This window comes from Micropterus dolomieu, linkage group LG08 (genome assembly GCF_021292245.1).
Source record: "Micropterus dolomieu isolate WLL.071019.BEF.003 ecotype Adirondacks linkage group LG08, ASM2129224v1, whole genome shotgun sequence".
Classification (NCBI taxonomy): Eukaryota; Metazoa; Chordata; class Actinopteri; order Centrarchiformes; family Centrarchidae; genus Micropterus; species Micropterus dolomieu.
In genome coordinates this window covers 4,791,038-4,814,322 of record NC_060157.1, presented here as the reverse complement: position 1 = coordinate 4,814,322, position 23,285 = coordinate 4,791,038, and the positions used below count along the sequence as shown (strand labels likewise).

The following is a 23,285-nucleotide window of genomic DNA, read 5'->3' as shown; positions in this document are numbered from 1 at the left end:
AGACCCCCCCCCCACCACCACCACAGTTGTGCTGTCATTCTGTGGGAAATACTGCCATGTAATAGGTTTGCAAAGTGAAAAGCCCAGTCCACCTCAAAGGGAGGTACCATCTTCCACAGAAAACACTGCTCCTGAGGTTGCCTGAAAACAGCTTGATTGTAGTTCAGCCTTTACTTCCATAATCTGCATCACTATGTAACGCGCAACATAATGCTTGCCTAGCAGCTAGTATGGCACTTGGGCTGAACAATAAATTGTTTTCAATTCAAAATTGTGTTTTGAAAGAACGCAATTAGCTAATCGTGAAGACGGCGATTAAAATATAGGTTAATTATACAGCGCATCTGATCCATTTAAACAGTCATGCAGTTACAAATTTATTCCGTTATCATCCTTGCGTGACAGACCTGCTCGCCACTCACAAGCACCATGTGCCCCCTGTTATGGTCCTACTCAACAATCAGAGCAGGCGCAGGGCGTGCACATTTTACAACAACAAATAAAACTAGAGTAAAACGTGGGATAACAGCGCCAGCCGAACTGACACGTTTTTTTTCCGCCGTCAACTCACACTGAAGTGTTTCAGCAGCGGAGCGTTTAGACTGCCATATGTTGTTGACGTGTTATTAATTTGTCCTTTCTTGTGTTTCTACTACAGATAACAGCTCTGTGTGAGCCGGTCTTGTACCACTCTCCGCAGGCTACATTTCCCTCATGGAGCATTTCAGAATAAGAGCATTTTGCCTACCAGATTTTGCTGACTTTTTCAGATATTATTGATTTATTTGGTAGATTTTTGTGCTCCAATAAGATTAAGAAGGCTATGTAGGAAAATTATTTGTTTTTTGTCTGTTTTAACTGTGTTGAGTCTGTCTGACTTCCTGCCTGCCTCATCTGCTCTGCTTCAGGCGGCTTATGTCAAAAATAGACTGGCAGGGATTATTGAACTTTAGCTAAACCTAAAAAAAAAATAGCAAATTGAATCGTAATCGCAATATCTGGCACAAAAATTGCAATTACATTTTTGTCCCAAATCGTTCAGCCCTATGTGGCACGCCATCAAAAACACTGGTGGAGAAACACACTAAGCTGCAGCACAAGACGCCTGCCTCACCGCCACTCTCCCTACCGAACGTTAGCTACCCTAAACGCAGTCAATGGACATAAAGCTGTTACTGTGATGTAGAGACAGTGCACAGTTAAAACGTTACATACAAAAGAAAACTTTGTTACAAATTAATAACTTACTACTCTGAAACTCTTGCTCCAGTCTAGGTTGCGAAGCTGGTTCAGGTTGTTCTGCCTGTGTTTCGGGACTTGCTGAACCGAAGCCATGATTACGGGCTAAAGTGGCTTTGTTTTGGATCACACTACCTTGCCTTACAGGACCAGCCCTACTCTGCTTCTATTTGGCTAGTACAGGTGCTGGTCATATAATTAGAATATCATCAAAAAGTAGATTTATTTCAGTAATTCCGTTCAAAAAGTGAAACTTGTATAATGTATACATTCATTCCACAGACCGATATATTTCAAATGTTCATTCCTTTTAATTTTGATGATTATAACTGACAACTAATGAAAACCCCAAAATCAGTATCTCAGAAAATTAGAATATTGTGAAAAGGTTCAAGATTGAAGACACCTGCTGCCACACTCTAATCAGCTAATTAACTCAAAACACCTGCAAAGGCCTTTAAATGGTCTCTCAGTCTAGTTCTGTAGGCTACACAATCATGGGGAAGACTGCTGACTTGACAGCTGTCCAAAAGACGACCATTGACACCTTGCACAAGGAGGGCAAGACACAAAAGGTCATTGCTAAAGAGGCTGGCTGTTCACAGAGCTCTGTGTCCAAGCACATTAATAGAGAGGCGAAGGGAAGGAAAAGATGTGGTAGAAAAAAAGCGTACAAGCAATAGGGATAGCCGCACCCTGGAGAGGATTGTGAAACAAAACCCATTCAAAATGTGGGGCAGATTCACAAAGAGTGAACTGCACCTGGAGTCAGTGCTTCAAGAACCACCACGCACAGACGTATGCAAGACATGGGTTTCAGCTGTCGCATTCCTTGTGTCAAGACACTCTTGAACAAGACACAGCGTCAGAAGCATCTCGCCTGGGCTAAAGACAAAAAGGACTGGACTGCTGCTGAGTGGTCCAAAGTTATGTTCTCTGATAAAAGTAAATTTTGCATTTTCTTTGGAAATCAAGGTCCCAGAGTCTGGAGGAAGAGAGGAGAGGCACAGAATCCACGTTGCTTGAAGTCCAGCGTAAAGTTTCCACAGTCAGTGATGGTTTGGGATGCCATGTCATCTGCTGGTGTTGGTCCACTTTTCTGAGGTCCAAGGTCAACGCAGCCAACAGGATTTGGCACCTGCACACAGTGCCAAATCTACCAGCACCTGGTTTAAGGACAATGGTATCCCTGTTTTTAATTGGCCAGCAAACTCGCCTGACCTTTACCCTATAGAAAATCTTTGGGGTATTGTGAAGAGCAAGATGCGATATGCCAGACCCAACAATGCAAAAGACCTGAAGGCCACTATCAGAGCAACCTGGGCTCTCATAACACCTGAGCAGTGCCACAGACTGATCGACTCCATGCCACGCCGCATTGCTGCAGTAATTCAGGCAAAAGGAGCCCCAACTAAGTATTGAGTGCTGGACATGCTCATAATGTTCATGTTCATACTTTTCAGTTGGCCAACATTTCTAAAAATCTTTTTTTGTATTGGTCTTAAGTAATATTCTAATTTTCAGAGATACAGAATTTGGGATTTTCATTGGTTGTCAGTTTTAATCATCACAATTAAATGATATAAACATTTGAAATATATCAGTCTGTGTGTAATGAATGAATATAATATCCACGTTTCACTTTCTGAACGGAATTACTGAAATAAATCAACTTTTTGATGATATTCTAATTATATGACCAGCACCTGTAGTTCTTACCTAGGTACTGCACATGTGCAACTCCCAAAAAAGATTGAACAGAAGTGAGATTCCTCACTCACTAACTAAAACGGAGCCAAGAAGTATTTTACACAGACGAGGAATTTGCTTTGGTGGTGAGGTGCTATACGTAGACAAATATACAGTAGACATAAATAAATGTAAAAATATATAAATATTGAATAAACAAATGCAAGTTATATAAGTATAATAAAAGAATATAGAAAATTAATACAATCGTATCACAATTGCAATATCAGTCTGTGTCACACTGTGGGGAGTAGTTCTTTGACCAGGAAAACACTGATTTCTCTATCAATGTTAAGTTTAAGGGACTATTTAGGCCACCACGACAGAGTGGATGTCCATGTTGTAAGCAAATGACTGTGAGCAGATGACTGTGTCGACAAGGATGTGTAACAAATACTGACTATCCAGCCAGGCAAAAACATAACTCTACATTTATCACATTGCTCTTAGAAAACTGTATACAAATAATCAATCCAGTGCAACCAGTGCAGCCAAAACCAATATTTGGAATTCAAAGAGACTTTTAAGAAACAACCCTGAAAGAAATCTCCCAGCACAGCAAGAATAAACTCTGATGTGGAACCCTGCAGCACTTTCAACACTTTTTAAAAAATAGATGCAAAAAAAACTCTGGAGACATTGTTCACGTTTCTGACACATTGTGTGATAGAAGTGTAACGCTCTGGCACTACTCCATGGTGAGTTCTTCACCCCCGAATGCACATGGATGTTCCTTCATCTCATGTCTAATTTCCTACCTTTTTCTTTTTGATTGAGTTTGCTTAAAAAACCATTTCAAGATCTTAAAACAATCTTCTCTAGGGCAGATGTTCCCTGTATAGATTTTTCACTGTGTTGAATGATGAATAACAGTTGAGTCAAGGATGTTTTGGACAGTTCTTCAGCACCAGAAAGGTAGTCAATACGGGAGAAATTCCCTCCCAGAAGGCCAGGGATCAAACTACAGAAGCAGCTGTTGGATATAGAATCCCACTCAAACATCAACCATCCACTGACTACAGATATACACCAGACATGCAAGACAAGGCTCTTGAAAACCCTTCAGTTTAGGCTTAAAGGTTGATGTAAGCTGTGATCCTGCCAGCTAAACAGCTACAGCATAGACTTTCTAAAACATTTTTTGGATCTTCAGAGCATGCACAAGCTTTCATCCAAAGACTGACACAACAAACAACAAAACACTATGCTTTTAGAACAAGGCAAATGCAAGGTTTCAGGCAGAAGATGCTCAGCAGACAGGTTTGGCAGATTTAAGGGCATAACCTTTACCTTTTCTTAGAAATCAATCACTGTTTTGAATCCTGTCACTGTTTAATAATGAAAGTAATCAAGCATGTTGTGTTGGTGCACCTGTCAATCTACCCTGTCACTTAAAAATTACATATACAAAAAAATATAATAACACATAAATACAATTTCCCAAAGACAGGCAAAGTGTCATACTGAACAGATCTGAACAGAACTAAAGCATGAGGAGTAGTTCATAGTTACATTAAAGTAAATCAAAGCACTTGGTGGAAGTGGTGGTCTTTGTTAAGTACAGAACAAGTCAACACTGACTTGAAGCACAGACTTTTTCAGAATTTAACAAAAAACATAACAATCTTTCTTTAACTGTAACCAAGAGTTTAAGTCTGCTGCTGTCCAGTCCTGTTTAAGTCCAGCAGTCACTGCTGAATGCACGCAGACAAAAGCCCACAAGCTTGAATATTCAGTGAAAGTAATGTAAAGAGCTAATTCAATAGGATGTACGTTATTTGATTGTTCCCAATCCTGACATGTTAGTTGAATTAGCTTACATATGCCTAATGTTATATAGCAAGGCACCATTATATTACCACAGGGATCAAACAGCACACTCTCTTTAATGAAAACAATGAGCCAATACATTAGATTATATGGCTGTCATGCCTTGCTATCACTCAGGCAAATGCACTAATCCCACATGAACAACTGCAGCCAACAGCTGCACACTTCCTGCTACATCCAGACAGACTCGGCAGCAGAGTGAAGGCATTTAGCCAGAGAGACGGATGAAAAAGAGGTCAGGGAGACCAGCCATTATTTACACGAGGAAACTGATTCATTGGGATACCTCATGACTCATTTTTGGATACTTCAATACTTTACCAGTACTTTACTCACTACAAAAAATGTCTTATCTCACTAATAAAGAATGATTAACAATTTCTTAACACCAAACAAAGGTTTTCCTAAATATAACAATCAAATCTAGCATGCTTTACAGGTTTGGATAGTCTAAAACAACTTGGCTGGTGTGGTTTCTTTTATATGTATTCTGACTTTGTGGTCAAAAACTATTTGAATCCCAATTATAACATTGACAGTTTACATAATTTAATTAAAATCAAATTTTTCATTCTCAATTTCATTTTAGAATATCAATAAATCTATGTAAATCACAATGAATTGGATAACGCCTCCCAAAACATTTATGTTGAAGAGCTAGTCACTGCATATTGTGTACAACTAAAGTTAACTAACTTAAGTTGATTTTTTAAGTTAACTTTAAGTTGATTAATCTAACCATTATTTCAAATAAAAAATAAAAATCCTAGTTTACATCTTCAATTTGTTTATTTGGTTTGGTTTATTTGACTAACCATGCAAAGATATTCAAAGATATTCTGCTGAAATGTCTTCTCATAACATACACAAAACAAAAGTATTTGTTTAGGGGTGATGCCAAAACAGTTTTAAATGATGTCAGTCCAAACACCATTAAAATGTCAACCTATACCTATATCATCTCACATTCACTGCCTGAGGGTCAGTTCATCAAACACAGGGAGTATTCAGGTATCAATATTGTATTTTAACCAGTTATGGAAAGATTTAGAGATATCACTGCATAGATAGTAGTGATGGGTCATGATTGGGTAAGCAACAGGGTGGACACCCTTGCCTGTTGCAAAACAGCGCTTCCTCCTTGTGGAGGAAACGAAACCAACCGAAGCAGCGAGCGATCTCTTTCGTCCTGCTATACTGGAAGAGACGTGGCCTCGGCTGTCTCTCTCCGGCTGTAGCAGACTAGCCTAGCTGCGCTGTAACTGCTCTGCGAAAGAGATGTCAGCAGGACGGCGTGTCTGTGTACTGGCTGAACAGTAAGTAACCATAACATAGCTAACGCTAGTTCCATAAGCACCCTGGCACTGTTCTTATTCTTAACAAAAAGAATCCCATGAAAAAACCTAAACCAACCATGTGTTGTTCCTTCTCTCAGTACTTTCCCTTACCTGTCTGTGGCTCTCAGCCCCAAGCCAATGGGCTCACAAAGGTATATCTTCATGTTTTTATCAAGACTAGATCAAAACCCAATAACCTACATGGCTGGACAGTGTATGGTCAATGTGCTCCTGAGGACGTAATTGAGGACACTTCACCAACCAACACTGTAACTTTATCTCCCAGTAAGGAACAGACTTTTGTGTTTATAGCTGTGGTCCAGACAAAAAAGGTTCAGGTTCCTAAAACAATTTTACTAAAACAGGAGTAAATAGTGAACTTGTTGGGGACTATTTTCAGCCTTGGAATAATACACATTTGGCCCTCCTTTAAGTCTTAACAGCAGCAGGAAAGTTTGTGTTGAATTGACTCATAATGAGCTTCAGTAGCTGTGTTTCATAATAATGTAAGACCTTGTAAGTTTTGCTGTCAATGCTCATGTTACCTATTGTTGGTGTGACAGTGGATATATTTTTGTGGGGTATTTATGATTGAGTATTTGAAATAAGAAACGAGGAAATGTTTATTTTTAATTTAGTAACAAAAACCCTTTAATTAATGAACAAGTAAAAACATCAAATCCTACTAAATCAATCGTAAATAACAGCAGAATTGCAGGATATATCTGTTTCAATTTTGTTTTAGATGGGGAATCACGTATCAAGATATTTATTGAATCTTTGGGTGAGCTGAATGCATTCCCATAATTTACACAACTACCATCCTCCATCATTTTGGGCTTGCATCTAGTTAATAAAGGGTGCCTGTCTTTCATCTGTATTAGCATAATATATATTACAACAAAAAACTGACTCTGAGGATTCCTCAAAGCCTTAACATACACTCAAGGACTGTTTGGTTAAAATTTTTCACAATGGGGTGCCCCGGTAGCTCACCAGGTAGCATATGCATCATGCTGAGTCCGGGTTCTAATCTGCCCTGGGCCCTTTACTGCGTCCCCCCTCTCTTCCCTGCCTCTCTTGTATCTCTCTAATGTGACTATCAAATAAAAGCAGAAAATGGAATGAACTAAGTAAGCACATTCAAAGCTCTGCTACTACTCTGATTTACAGTATAAGCACACTGCCCGGACCTCTTGCTCATTCCTGTAACACAACATGACCGTCATACTGATGAGCACTGGTCTGTGAAATCAATAGAAGTTGGCGTACAATGCATCAACTAAGCTACATGTTTGGGTTTCTTCTCATACTCACGATGGGTTTATTTCCACACAGGAGAAATGCTTTTAGCCTCAAATCGTATCTGAGTAAGTGCCTTTCAAGGCCCATTAGGGATGGAGGTCAGTTTTGACAGAACCTTGTTTAGAAGCTCTTTAGAGGGACGGGGTCTGTAACTATCCACTAACCAACCACCTAATCCAAAAACAGACAGCTTTACTCTGTCTCCAGAGGAGGTAGTGGGGAGATGAGGATTAAATAGAGGTAAACCAATTAAGACAAGGCTGATGGACTAAAAAACAGGGATTTAAGAGAAAAAAGAGGTTTAAGGTCAGGACAGAGTAAGTGTTGTCCTGTTGTGAGATGCAACATGAAGAAGGAAGGTTTACATTTAATTCTGTACAGTAAATCTTGCTTGAATTAGATAATCCATCAGTGAACATGTTTTAAGAGTAGGGTGCGATTTTTTTTACTGTTGTTGAATTACTTAAATATTTCAGAAATCTATTTTTGTACGTCCGCACACACTGCACAACTTGACTGAACTTCAGCTTAGTCTGATCAGCAAAAAAATAACTTGGTCCATAGTTGGTTTCATTTCTAAAGGCATGCAGTAGCAGAGCATTGTGGATAACGATGTATTTCCTTGATAGTAGGCTGTATATCTACGGTGTTCAGTCATATCGGCAACTGTTGTAAGGAAGCTGAGAAAAGGTCAAAACTGAGGCGCCATCCACACTACGTTTTCGTTTTTTAAAACGGAGAACTTTTGCTACGTTTGCACCTCCCGTCCAGACTAAAACGGCGAAAACGAAGACCTAAAACGCTGCTGACCCCGTTTTTCCTTTCAAAACTTCGGAGAGCGTTTTAGTGAAGACCTTTAACGCTGTGCCACAACCACTTTTCTTTCGAGGTAACTACGGTAACATTAACGGTCTGTTTCTGTCACTCATCTGTGAGAAGGCGATTAAGCTAGCCGCACCAAAATTTGAAGAGCACATGTATTCAAGCCTTTTTGGTAAGTGAAACGGCCCAGAGCAAGCTGACAGGCATGTTAGCGACTTTATCCTGTCAGTTTCTCTCTTTACAAAGACAAGTGTTGCAGTATGAGAGTCCTACCTGAGAGGCTGTGAAGTCTTCATGTTACGCCATACGAGAACCACATACAACATTATTTATCAAACATTGTCGAACTTGATGAATTTAGCGCGAGGATACACATGTGACAACGTCCGGTTTTCAAACTAAGGTGTCTATACAGTATGGAAATAAGATTAATTGGATTATATTCACAGTGTCCATTAAAAGTTAAAAACAAAAAAATAAAAACAAAGAAACAACTACAACAACAACATGTTAGGGAAATTACTTATTCTATTTTCTATTCTTTGATTTAGAGTTTTTTGGAAAAACATTTAATAAATTTGTTGACTTTTGTTGCTGTTTCATCACTATTTATAGCCATACAATGGCTATATGAAATGGGTTTATGATCAAATAGTTTATTAGAGCACAACATTGTTTACAAGCATAGAAAGTTCTTCATTGATAGCCTCTTAATTTTGCACCAAATTATTGCATTTAACTTTAAAATGTACAAATTCTTCTTCTGTCTCTTAAAATCCTGTGGGAAACACTGGGTCTCGAAAGTCATGCATAGTAGAAACTCGTTGCTGCTGACAGAGGTTTTCACTTGGTATTTTTCTTTAAATATTTTGTACCGTGCAAATAACACTTATAGCCTACACTTGTACTGTGTATGACACCATAATTACTTTGCGACGACTTCCAGTCTGTTTTCCACCGCCACAGCATTTTAACTCCCATGTTACATTCAGTAACAGTCCCAGCTCGTTATTGGTCCATGACAAAAAAATTTCTGGGGTGGTTCTTCGTCCGTAGTACTTCATACTTTCACCAAATTTTCTGTAACTACGGAATAGACCATCTGCTTCATGTTTACACAGGCACACGCATGCCCAGTGTACGTGAACAGCCACTTGATGTGCATTTCAGACGTTTTAGTATAGAAGGAGATCAGTTCTGATACACAGCTGAAATGCTGGTGTGGACGGAGATCATATTTGTTTTAAAACTCAGTTTCTAAACTAAAAAACGGAGTAGATGGGGCCTGTATGAAAGGGAGCACTTACACACACACACACACTACCAGACATGTGAGGAACTCATTGGATACAGTCTTTTTCTCACCCCTTATCAAACATTAGCTGTGGGGGTGACACTAATGATTATTTGCATTACTGATTAGACTGTTAACATCCATTAATATCCTTAGATAATTTATGGATTGTTTGCTCTATATAATGTTAGAAAATAGTGAAAATATGCCCATCACAAGTTCTTAAGTCCAAAGAGATGTCCTAAAATTAGTTATAAATTAAATTCAGAGTTGCAACAAATGCAAAGTGGATTAATTAGTTTGTTAGTTAAGGACAGAAAATCAATTAGCAGTTCTTCAACTGCAAAGATGTACTGTATTTCTCTGCCCTTTTGAGGACATGACCTTGGACTCACTGTTAACTGCAGCCCTAACTAAATGAATTATTACTCCTGACACTTAAAACTCATTGAGGAAAACATATCCACAATATATAGGTAAACTCAAGACTGTTTCTGATAATGACAGGAGCAGAGGAGATAAACAGGAACACACACACACACAAGTTGGCCAGTCTCCTGCTGGTCTGTCCTGCATGTAAAAACCTGCCTCACCCATCACACTGCTGTTATTGTTTGGTTTAAAGACTCAAAACTAAGCATGTCCTGCTTTGGGACTCTGCTGAATTTGGTCCTGCGGTCTAACCACTGAATTTCTTTAGATGTTTACAGCAGTCTTATTAAACCTTTAATAACTCTCGAATAACATTTTATGACACATGACTAAAAAAAAAAAAAAAAAAACAACCCACCAAGCACATGCCATATGTATAAATATGCTGTAACGCACTGTAGGTGCATGTTGGTAGGTTAATTGGTGCGGTTCATGCGTCAATTACGCAGTAATTAATTGCACCTTTAAATGTTTTACGACGATACTAGACTGAAAAAAACAACCAAAAATAAGGGCTGAGATGCTGAAAAAGTGTGAAATTTGTGGAAAGCCAATTGAACAAGCTTAAGCGCATGTTGTTCCACTATATGTAAAATAGCTTTCAAAGTCCCTATGAAAAGCGAAGAGCAACCATTAAGATAACATAATTAACTACATAAACGCACACCCGACCAAAATCAACACTTATATTCTAGTGAACTACAAAACAAAACACTTGGAGATGTCATAAATATTTGGTTGGAGCATCCGAGCAGAGCGCGCACACACGTTGTATTCTCATTCAAACTCGTATCAACGGACTATTTCTACTTCACTAAACTTGTCTGTTTATAAAAAACACTCACACACACAAAGGAGAGCATTTAATTAAAAACTCACCGCTCCAGTTGAGGAGGCACATATGAAGGAACAGCTGTAGAAATGTTCTGTGTAGGAAAGCCATCTTCTTGAGAGTGCTTGTCGTATCCAGTCCCGAAATAATCTGAACTGAAGTGGCGTGTCGACGAGAAGTTAGCCAGGAGGAGACTGAGGAGAGGAGGGGAGGGTGCTCAATTAATGTCTGGCGGGGTCCTCCCACTGTGGGGCTTTATAGAATGTGTGGAAGAAGAAGTAGATTATCGGTGTTTTTTTACTGCTACAAACTATGTCTCCCAATTCACACAGAAATGTCTCTTCTTGGTGGAAAGTCCTCCGGGTCACGACAAGAAGCTTACCATATCAGCAGTGCACACCTTTTTAGTCTAAGTCACATGGCCTGTTGGCTGAATTCGGCTTAATAACTGGGACACTTTATTTGAATTTCCATAGTGGTTGAAGGTAATAAATCCATTTACACATGGGCCTGAAATTTAATTTTGGAAAGTAGCCTACTGGAAGTTGAGTGCATTTTGCTGTGGTAGAATAGTATCTTAGTATTTACTCAAATAGGCTAATGCATGTAAAGCAGTAGTTTAGCATATTGGTTAATACTACTCTCATATCTACAGCCAGCAGGTGATTAGCATACCTTAACATTAAGACTGGAAACAGGGGAAACAGCTAGCTTGGCTCTGTCCAAAGGTAAAATCCGCCTACCAGCACATCCAGTGTTCACTGACAAGTTGTTCACTTTTATGTTCTCACTTTTGTGGATCACTTGACTGTGATTGCAGAGACAGCAAGTAACCTAAGTGTTACTCATTGCTGTGATAGCAACTCATTATTTAAAGAAGAAAGGTCCAAGGCACTCTTCTGGCAAAAAGTTAAAGGGTTACTTACTTACGTATTTTTTTTTTAAACCTGGACCCTATTTTGCCATTTTTTGTGCGTAAGTGAGAGAATAACATTTTTTAAAATTGGTCCAAAGCAAGTGAAACAAGGTTTATCTCTGTAGGGATCTTTTCCATAATGTTGTCAAACACTTAATAATCTTAGTCTGTCAGTGGCAAAACCAGCACTTTAGTTTCAGTAGCCTGTGAGAAGTGATTCAGTTCAACACAGGTGAGTTTGCTACTCCTCAAGTTCCACCAATCATGAACAAGTTGTAGAGATGTCACTCAGCCCACTCAACCTTGTTTGCATGAGTTGTCTGCACCTTTGATTTGTTTGTGATAGAAATCACTGTTAACCAGTGATAACTAGAGGTTATTAGCTACTGCAGCTCATGGTATTTACATGTTGCACTGAACCTACTTATAAGTTTATGCTGCATTTTCTGTCAGCGTTAACTTAACTCAATCCAACCTCAACTATATAATTATATATTTGTGATTATAATGAAGTTATTTATTCCCAATTCACTCTTTCACAATGTTCAAATGGTTTATAAAATAAAAGATATCTACTGAATATTTGACTTATTTACTGACTTGATCACTTTTAGAGCTCCACATGGGTGGTTAGGCACCTGGTTAGTGAGCTACTACAGCCTTATGTCACCAGTTGGTCTCTAGTCTTCTGACCAAGTTGCTGTACCTCACTTTAGGCTTCAAACTAAAGGAGACTTACTTTGAAGTTGTGGAGCTCTCTCCCTTTGGACTTAAGATATGTGGACATTGCGGACATGTCAAAAAAGCAGCTTAAGACTCATTTGTAAACTTGACTTATTCATTTATTTACACTGAACAAAATTATAAACACAACCGTTTTGTTTTGTCCCCATTCACCATGAGCTGATCTCAAAGATCTAAGACTTTCTCTATGAACACAAAAGGCCTATTTCTCTCAAATATTGTTCACAAATCTGTCAAATTCTGTGTTAGTGAGCACTTCTCCTTTGCCGAGATAATCCATCCACCTCACAGGTGTGGCACATCAACACGCTGATCGGACAGCATGGGTATTGCACAGGTGTGTCTTAGGCTGAACCTAACCACTCAAAAACGTGCAGTTCCAGCACAAAGCCACAGACGTCGCAAGTTTTGAGAGAGCGTGCAATTGGCATGCTGACTGCAGGAATGTCCTCCAGAGCTGTTGCCCGTGAATTGAATGTTCATTTCTCTACCATAAGGCGTTTAAGAGAATTTGGCAGTACATCCAACCGGCCTCACAACCGCAGACCACGTGTAACCACACCAGCATCTTCACCTCCAAGATCGGCTGAGACCAGCCACCCGGACACGGGCCGTCAGGTCCTGGCGGCAGCTTTCAGTATGTGCACGCAGCTGATATGTTAACTTCATACTCATATGACACACAGTTTGAAAGCTAAAATCCTCGTGATTCGACCAATGGAAACCATTTCAAGATACAGTCACCGCAGCGGGTACAATCAGCGCTTCTGTCAGACCAACCAGTACAAGCAAAATTGCTGCGACTCACCTATGAAGCCTCATGTTAATCCACTAATCGATTATATTCCAACAAAAACGGTCTTGTTACGTTGTCAAGGCTCCAGACGATTCAATCCAGTAAAAACATTTAGTCCAAAACACATTATTCCATCAATAAATCCCCAGGGACTGCTGCCACATCGTTTCATATTTGCCGGCAGACGTGGCTCGTTGGTCATTATAACCGTAATAACGCCGATTTCAATGTAAATAACTTCGATAGCTTGTATTCAAATTAGCCGCTAAACTCTGACCTTTCGAGTGACCCCAAATCCGACCCAATAGGAGCTCAGATGTCCCTTTCACAACCTTCAATAGCCAACGAGAGCCCGCGCTGTGAGGAAGGGCCAGCCCCTTTTTTATTACGTAGGTAGGCCGAGCCAATTGCAAGCAATTGTGCCGATGAGTGGCACTTCATGTAGCCAATAAAATTCTGAAAATAACGATATCCAGCTTTAAGTAGGAAGTTCTGACACGAAGCGATGCAGCAGCCGCCTGCCGCCAAGGGGTGGTGCTGTTTTAGCGAAAATACGCTAAGACATAAGCTGTGTCCGAAATCACTCAAAGACCTGTGGTCCTACAGTGTTTTCCAGCTAATAAATCCCAGCTATATTTGTCTGCATGCATTTGTTGGCAAACATTTTCAAGCGGAAATGAAAAATATTAGTTGTAGTGTGTTTAAACTTACATTAAACAATTCCAGTAGCACTTACAATCATTTTGACTTTTGGGTTAGACACTCCAGAGTGTTATATTTCAGAGAAGCCTAAAACCATGCATATATTCCAAATGGTTCAAGAACTACATTCAATTTACTTTGGATATGCCTTGAATAGGCGTCTTGCATGAATTTTACAGGAATGTTAAGAGGTTTTAATGTTACAACTGAGTATATAAACCACAAACTACCTACAGTATAATAGGTCATCTTAGAAATAAGGTATTCGCCAATGAAGACCATAGAAACCACTTTTGAGCATCTAGCAATAATAAGCCACTTAACGACCATTTCAATGTTAGTTTTTCTACGTCCAGCTGCTTCTAGCCCACACATTTTCTCCAGGAAATATATGGCCTAATTAATATTCTTCTTGTGAGGACAAAGTTAGCATATTTCTTCAACACATGAATAAATTATGAATAAAATAGACTAAAATAAACAGCCATGATTCACACAACCGGGGGCGTAGCAAAAGAATCTGGCCCATGTACATAGGCATTCTCTATGGGGCCCTATTGCATCCATGACTATTCATTCAAGTATCTTTGTATACCCAACCCCCTTTGTCCACCTAGTTCTACACCCCTGCAGAAAACACCGTATTTAGAGTGAGGATTGAGCAAAGGTTAGAAACACTGGACTTTTTCCAGGAAAGTGAGCTGATGTTTTCATCACTGACTGTGGATTCACCTTGACTAACAGCTGCAGCAAAAAAGCTTCCTTGTGTTAGTCACCCAGCTGTCCAGCCCCTGTCATACATGAGCCCACAACTGTAGGTAACAGGTATTAGACATGGAGACAAAAGTATTCAGTATATCACAACATAATGGCCAAAATGAGAGAAGAGTAAAAATAAGCACATAGCTTCATTAATTCTCATTCACTAATTAAGACGATGTGAAATGCTGCTTAGAAAAGTACCTATATGAACAAGTCAATCAGCTTTTGTCGTTTCAAAATAAACCCAATTTGACCTTCATGCTGAAAAGAGGTCAGCATGAGCTGCACACATGTGTAAAAGTCTATCTCACATCTCATGTCAGGGAATATTTGGTTTGGATTTGAGACAAGTTGTCTCTCCACTTTGGAGGAATCCATCTTTCACATGAAATCTATCTACCTCTTACTCATGAGACAGGATTTTAACCAGGCTTCTCCTGAAACAGTTTTTTTCCAACTGTCAGCCCACACATTCTCCCCTTTGTTAATACCAGCAGCTCACTATCCACTGGCTATTTCCAACTCAGCCTGAACATACCCTAGTTACCCGACTTCTAAAGAATCTGATGAACAAAACTGTAATGAAAATAATCATTAATGATATGTTTTGATAGATCTGAAAACACAGTTCTCATTTGTATTGTGAGAAGAACAAAACATTTCCAAAATGATGAGATATGCCTTCTCAGAGAGTTAGATGTTGTGTAGCACTAATACAGTAAGACATGTTTCTCTAATTGTCTCTCTGATCACTCATTTTGATTTCAGAAACAGCCGATCATACAATATAAGCTGTTGACATTATGCTCATTCAATTGTCTGATAACAGAAACAGAACACAGGCTTCTTACCACTAAATGCCTGGAATACACACTTGTATTATTTACCAACGCTACTGTATATTGCCAACTGAAAGAGGAAAGATTTAGAGGTGTCCCCATTGTTTTTTGTGTTTAATTGTGGATGGAGAGCTTTTCAAAGATAATCTGAAAATGCAAACGAAGACACAAGCAATGTGTAACTGTCGCCATTTTCAACATGATCCTTTGATCAGCCTTTGACAATGCTGACCTAAATATTTTACTGAGTCAGCTGCATAAAGTGGACAAGCCTTTTAGCAATTTCTGTTGTGTTTGAGACCATTTAATATATTTATAGCTGGCCTCACTTGTGGTGTCCCTTTGCTAGGCCTATCTATTGTTTTAATCTGCATGCTTCCTCCATGTCTTTAGTTTCGCGAATACAGCATTATCATTAACTTTGTAACACATTTCCGCTGCTATGTAGTTGACAACTAGCTTTGCATACGTCTTCAACTAAATAAATATTATCTACTAATAAGGACACGCTCACAATCTAGATGCGATTTTTGATCCTGTGCTTTCAAAAATTAAGTAACTAAAACAGTTACAATCCTGTTTTCTCCATGTAAAATTCAAAGGGCTTGATCACAAAATGACACTGAAAAGGTTATTCCTGCCTTTATCTCCTATCCTCTCTATCTCCATACCCTGGTCAAACCAACAAGTTCACCAAATTAGACAACAAAATACGTTGCTTGTTATTGTCCTCCAGGAAGACACATGTACAGTAAGTGTTTTCTATTCAGTTGCAAAAATGAATAATAATAATGATCTGACACTGCTGTGGTTAAAGTTTAGTTCGGTTTAGGCATAAAAACAACAGGGTTAGGGAAAGATGATGAATTGGGCAGAAATAACTTGGTCGAGGCTAGGAAAACATTGTGGCTTTGGGAAAAATCGTGGCCACGGTTAAAGAAACTAGTTGTCCAATCTATCCTCCCTCTGCCTAGTTTTGGGCTACAGTAATATGTCTGGCTGAGGATTTGCTGTTCCTAAATCTAGACTCATTACTCAACTCATGTTTTCTGTCTTTGCAGTTTTCCCCTATTTTCTCTTCAATTAAGAGTGCCCTGAATTCCCCTTGCACTGCAGTCACTGCACTGCAAACTCTCCTGCTGTCCTAAGGAGGGTGTGGACAGGCATGTGCTACATTCGGGACAGATGGTATGACCAGCCACTTCACTCCTTCACCTGCCATGAGAGAGAATCTTCACCAAGAGAGCATAAAATGCCGGAGGTTCCGCCTACCCCACCCCACCCCTCTGTGCAGGCGCCCACAAAACATACGCTCTCATAACTCAACTTTGACTACACTTTTTCAGTCAGAGCTACTGAACTTTGGATGTTTTCAAAACACCTTCTCGGATCCATTTGTTACCCTCCTTTTATAAAAAAAAATATTAAACTCAAACAATTGAGTTATCCCATCTAGTTTTAATTGTGCCCTTATTTAATCTTACCCTTTTCCACCTAGTTGTGCATTTATTATTAGTAGTTCAGACTTAAAAGTGAGAGGTGTAGCATCAATATATCAATGTCATATCAATGCAACATGTTGAAAATTACCCTCATTACAAAAATATATTTAGAAAACAAAACATGTGGCAGAATAAACTGTAGTGCTCATGTCAGAAAGAACACTGGAGTCACAGTGACTGTGGGTGCTGTGATATTGCAGTAAAAATCTATATTTGTCTCTTTAATTCTTGGCTCACAGACATGAAGGTTGGGCCACACAAATATCGCTGTCCTTTTGGAAATAAAGTATGTTTTATTTAGTGGAAAGGAAGTCAGAAGCTTGTGTGAAAAAGTCTTTGAAGTGGGCAGAAATCCCAACCCCCATCTGAAATCCTTCTTTTCCCTTGTAATGGAGGGAGAGTCAGAAATCGCTGCCAAATCTTTCTTCCACTGTGCCTCTTTGTTATATCCCCCTCACCTCACCTTTCTCTTTTTTACAGCCATCTCTAGTGCTGTTGAGTGGCTGAAAAGCAAAAAGAGAGGCGGTTTGGGAGGAGAAATAACGGTGTCAAACTGAAGATTTAATGGTCTAACTCAATTAAAATACACATGTTGTGTGCATGTAATCAGAACAGACAGGAGACTAGTGTCAGTGGAAAATTTATTTAATTTTCTTGTCAACTTTTTCACTCTTCAACCTTTCCACAAACAAGATCAAATGAAACTGAGTTTTTACTGATTCAACAGAAAGTCAACTTTGGTTGTTTGGGTGTATATTTATTGTATGTATATGAATATATGTATATTTTGATATGACTTTCTGACGTGTACAGATTAAACTGTTGAGGGACTCAAGGACAAAACTTTGTTGTTTTGCACCTATTAAGGTGTAAACAACCTCAGTCCATCCACCATTTTAATAAAATGTATGTCAAGACTTCATGTCTATCCCTTGTTTTTCTTGAGTCGTGAGGTACAAATGACATGAGTGTCCTCATTTCACCATGAAGTAATGTGAAACTGCTCTCTCAGTGACTACATGACATACATGCCATGGTTGCTAATCAGCTTGGAAGCCCATTATATCTTTTATTATCTCATCATTGCAAGATTGCTGACGGTGCTTATACTATTTTTATTATTATTATTTTTTTTGAGTTTGTATACACTAGAATGCATGCAGATTAGTAAGTAAAAACTAGTTAGTGTTATCCATGAGTATTAAGAGATTGACAAGATTTGAATTTATTTGTTTGTGTGTTGAAAAATTAGTACACAATTTGACAAAGTGTTGGAAATAGAGATTCAACCTTTGGTCCATTGATCTGTTTTATTTTGAGAAATTGTTTAATTGTTTTGCATTAATGGCCATTTATAGTTTTTATGTCACTTTTTATTAAGAGTGAGTATTGCATTTTGCAAAAATAATTTTCAAAAGATAATGGCAAGTCATGAGGCGAGGTGGATCATTTGTAAACAAACTGGAAACAAAATCAGATACCACCCTGATTAGTCAATTGGTGAGTAAATCATTGCATACTGTAGAGAGTTATGCAAATGATGAAATATGAAACATCATTTTGTGATCCTGGTTTAGTTATAATCCATAAGATTTTCATGAAATCAAACCCCGTTTTTGATACAATTTACATTGAGTAAATATTTCACTGTATAGTAGTTTTTATTGTTAGTGATGGAGTCCACAAATGTATCTTCCACCCACCTTAGCGCCGACAGTGATCATTCATCAAAGATGCATCTACCAAGCAAGACATGCTCATTTGTGGCATTTTCTGACAACAGATCACTTTAAAAGATTGCAGGGAGTAATGGAACAAGACAGACCAGACAGAGTGAGCTGTTAGATGACAAGCTGCAGGCGATGCACACTGCCACACTTCAAACTCCTCAGCAAGGAAACAAAGTCTTTTTACTGTGCCCTCACATGATAGGAAAAAGGCCAAATACTTACTCATTGAAACAATGTGAGTTTTTTTGTTGTAAAAAGATTCACTAGTTTCTTTCATGTTGTATTTCTGACAAAGTAGCTACTCAAGGAGTTTTTGCTGTCTCCAGAATTCTGTTGTTACTACCAGTTACCCCGGGACTAAACTCTTAAGGATTATAACTTCATCTATAATATCTAAGTATTTCATCATTCCTGTGTAGATGTGTGACAAAGGAGAAAGGAAGTAGTCCTACACATAATCTTAAAGGGGTTACTCCAGGGGTTTAAGGGGGACTTGCAGGAGAGTTAAATGATGCAGCAGAGATATCCTGACTTTTAGTCCCTTGTTTGGATCAAGCTCCAAAACCACTTGATCCTACACTTCCCATAATACAATTTCATAGTGTGTACTCATAAGATCCTTGCAGCCTGACCTTTATGTGTAAAATTGAGTAAAACCTCTTTAATTCATTTTGTTTTTTCATTTTACCTTTATTAAACCAGGTAGGCCAATTGAGAAAAGATTCTCATTTGCAACGCCAACCTGGCCAAGACAGTACAACATGTCCTACTGCATATAAATATGCAAAATACAAAAATACAAATGCAATATAGAGTTTACACGTGCAACGATCAGTCAATACCTCAGACAGAATTTCTTTAAAGGCTGCGAGGGGAATAAGGGTCTCAAGTTTCAGGGTTTTTTGTAATTCGTTCCAATCATTGGCAGCAGAGAACTGAAAGGAGTGGCAGCCGAAAAAGGTGTGGACTTTTGGGGTGACCAGAGAGATTAACCTGCTTGAGTGCAGGTTACTGGTCAGTAATGATAAGGTGACCATTGAGTTTAGGTACAACGGGGATTTGACTAATAAGGACATGTAAATGAGCTGGTATCACTGAGTTAGTGTATATAGGTCGCAGTGGGTGTTTTATGGGGCTCCGGTAACAAAAAGGATGGCGCTATGATAGGTCACATTTAGTTTCTTTAGGATAGAGTTTGAGGCATTTCTATGAACCACATCACTGAAGCCTGGAATTGGTGAGATGGTCATTTTAACCAGAGCAAGTTTGGCATGAGTAAAGGAAGCCCTGTGACGAGAAAGGAAGTCTACCCTAGATTTAAGTTTAGACTGGAGATGGTTTATGTGAGGCTGAAAGGAGAGTGACACCTAGATATTTTTAGGGTATCATATATTTAAGTTCAGACACTTCCAGAGTGATTATACTTGAATGTACAGGTAAAAAAGATCTTTTACATTGTTACCATCAATTAATATCATATTATAGTAATGATGACAAAATGGTGTTTGTTCTTACTTGATGACCACTGTGTAAATTAGAGTTATGACCCTTTCTCAATACATTTATCTCAATGCAGTGTATCGTAATTGTACACAGCTGTAATTGTAGAGGCTTTGAGCAGTTCAAAGCAGAAATTAAATGAAATTTAAATTGTGCTCTTGTGTAGGCCAACACAGGGGTAATCATTCAATAGCATAAAAAAAATCTTTGAAGAGGTCCCAAGTTCATCATCCTCTTCCTCCATGTCTCTGTAGCCTGAAGTGAGCCCACACACTGGCTGCTCTGCTCACACAGATTGGGGGCAGAGTGTTTCTCCACAGGGGTGCCAGACGAAGTCAAGGACCAATGGTTTGAACAGACTTTGTCAGAAGAAGGGGTGGGAATGTAAGAAAGGACGCCATTCACCAAAAAATGCCAGGGGGCTTCAAGGGCATGCTCCCTGATTTGAGAAAATGGATCTCAATAGCTTGTTTATGCTGACCAACGACAAAGAGATTTACGTTTACAACGTCTTAAAGAAAATTACAGCAATCACACTAACAAGCCTCCAAATGGGAGCTTGCTTTGCCAGAAATTACATCAGTGGACAGATTCTTGTGTGTATTATCATTATTACTGCCTAGGCGGGTATGCGGACTGAAAACAACATTGTAAAAAAAAAAAAATTGGTTGTTTGACTAATTATGCAATGTATGGTGTGTTTATTGAGGTATAAAAAAACACATAACTTACGAATCCTCATTCACCACCCGGCCAAAGATAAAAAAAAAACATATGCCTTCACCTCCCGTTTGCATTGGTGAAATTTGCTGGGCTGGAGGCTTACAGGAAAAAGAATCATTAGATGTACTACCCAGAATTTCTGATTAGATTATAGTTGGAGCAATGTCTTTTCTAGGTCTGTGTGTGCACATTTCTGTGTGTTTCCGTAAGGCAGAAGGCATAAATGGGTTATGGGACCTCTGGCTGTTTTGGGGGAGGGGTAACTGATTACACCTCCTGCCATTGCTCAGATCCTGTGACAAGGTTTGCCCTGAAGGGGACTGTCATGTTACCATTGACCCCTTAGAAAGATTGTTGCCATGGCCACAAGATGCCTTAATGAACTAATGAATCACTCTGGCACACCTCAGCTCAGACACATCAGTGTCTCGTTGAGGTCGCAGAGGGAGGGAGGGAAGGGGCGGGGCCAGGACCCCATATAGACACAATACAGGGTTTGGTTAAAGCAATCCAAGGGACCCAGGTGGCCAATTGTTTCCAAATGTAGTGAATCAAAATTTGGTCAAGGCAGCTCTTAATCACCAGCAGACAGCAAACTTCACATTCATTTTTCTCTGATTACATTAACAAGACATCAAGGACTTTGCCTTCTCTTTTCTACTCACATAATAGAGAGACTGTAACCACTTTTGTGTACTATGTTATGGTATGTGGGAATCATCCTGGATTTATATTCAGTCATATAAATGACTTAATCCTGCATCACGTTCTACGTTTAAGGAATTGTTCAACATTTTGGGAAATTAGCTTATTTGCGTTCTTACAGTGAGTAAGATGAGAAGATCGTTATCACTCTCTTGTCTGTATTGGAGTCAGGATGTGGTTAGCCTAGCTTAGCATAAAGACTGGAAAACGAGGGAAACAGCTGACTGGGTTACATACAAAATAAAAAGCCTACCAAAAGCTTTAAAGCTCACTAATTAAGTTGCTCTATTCCATTTGTTTAATCTGTGCACAAACAGAAATGTAAAAAACCACAATTTGTAGTTTGTACAATGTGTAATTTGTAGAACTATCTCTTGGAAAACATCAGCCAGGTGCAGCGACTGTGTATCCTGAAGTTTGTCATTCACAGTGAGGTTTCCAGGTTTTGTACCGCTGTGTCTGTAGAGAGACATATACCGAAACCTGTCAAGAATTACATGGCAGATGAAGACATGGCAAAATCTGTCAAGAAATAGTCACATCATATAATTCTCTCTCAAACCATGTTTTTACATTTCTGTTTGTGTACAGATCTTTCCTCTGAAAAAGGAAAAATAAGTGGAGCCCAAATAGCTGCATTGCTTTGGGACACTCTTAAGGGGCTGCTAGGATGTACAAGACGAGGATCACATGACTCATGGGTGTAGCCGAGTTAACACTCGAGCTAGCAAGCTTCTCCACTGTCTCTAATTACCTCCTTAAGTAACCTGAGCCTAGTTAGAAATACAGCAGAAAAGTAGCCTACAGATACCTTTTTCTGTCCACTGGCTCTGCCTACATTATTGCATATTGGAACACAATCACAAGAATTTAGATAACGAGAAAATGTATTAATATAGAGTATAAATGCAAAGGCCTGTAAAATGTGTAATTTTCCAGATAACATACAGTGGGGGAAAAAAGTATTTGACCCCTTGCTGATTTTGCAGGTTTGCCCACTTACAAAGAATGCAACAATCTACAATTTTAATCATATGTACATTCTAACAGTGAAAGACAGAATCCCAAAGAAAATTCCAGAAAATCACATCATATGAATTTATAAAAATTGATAACCATCTGATGAGGAAAAACAAGTATTTGACCCCCTACCAAACAGCAAGTATTCTGGCTCCTACAAGCCAGTTAGTCTTTCTTTAAGACACAGCCCCAATCCCAACCAATTATCTACATCAAATACACCAGCCTCACCTCGTTACCTGTATAAAAGACACCTGTCAACACCCAAACAACCAGCATCCAACATCAGCACCATGGGCAAGACCAAAGAGCTTTCTACGGACATCAGGGACAAGACTGTTGATCTGCACAAGGCTGGGATGGGCTACAAGAGAATCGGAAAGCAACTTGGAGAGAAAAGATCAACTGTCGGTGCAGTTATCAGGAAATGGAAGAAGCACCACACCACCGCCAACCTCCCTCGGTCTGGGCCTCCACACAAGATCTCGCCTCGTGGGGTGTCCCTG

General features: G+C 39.1%; 1 protein-coding gene and 1 long non-coding RNA gene across 6 annotated transcripts in view; both read right to left on the bottom strand.

Moving 5' to 3' along the window:
• The window catches only part of oprl1 (opiate receptor-like 1), a 176,942-nt gene that overhangs the window by 53,518 nt on the left and 100,139 nt on the right, over window positions 1-23,285 (bottom strand). The window lies entirely within an intron of this gene.
• The window catches only part of LOC123975426, a 55,061-nt gene that overhangs the window by 25,801 nt on the left and 5,975 nt on the right, over window positions 1-23,285 (bottom strand). The window contains exons 1-2 of one of the 4 annotated variants that reach the window (XR_006826058.1): window positions 13,309-13,370; window positions 10,888-11,034 (exon numbers count right to left, since the gene is read on the bottom strand). This is a non-coding gene — a long non-coding RNA (uncharacterized LOC123975426). Of the gene's footprint in view, window positions 1-10,887; window positions 11,035-11,515; window positions 11,745-11,766; window positions 11,928-13,308; window positions 13,371-23,285 lie in introns of those variants that run through there. The other 3 variants (XR_006826056.1, XR_006826055.1, XR_006826057.1) reach the window with 3 other exon arrangements.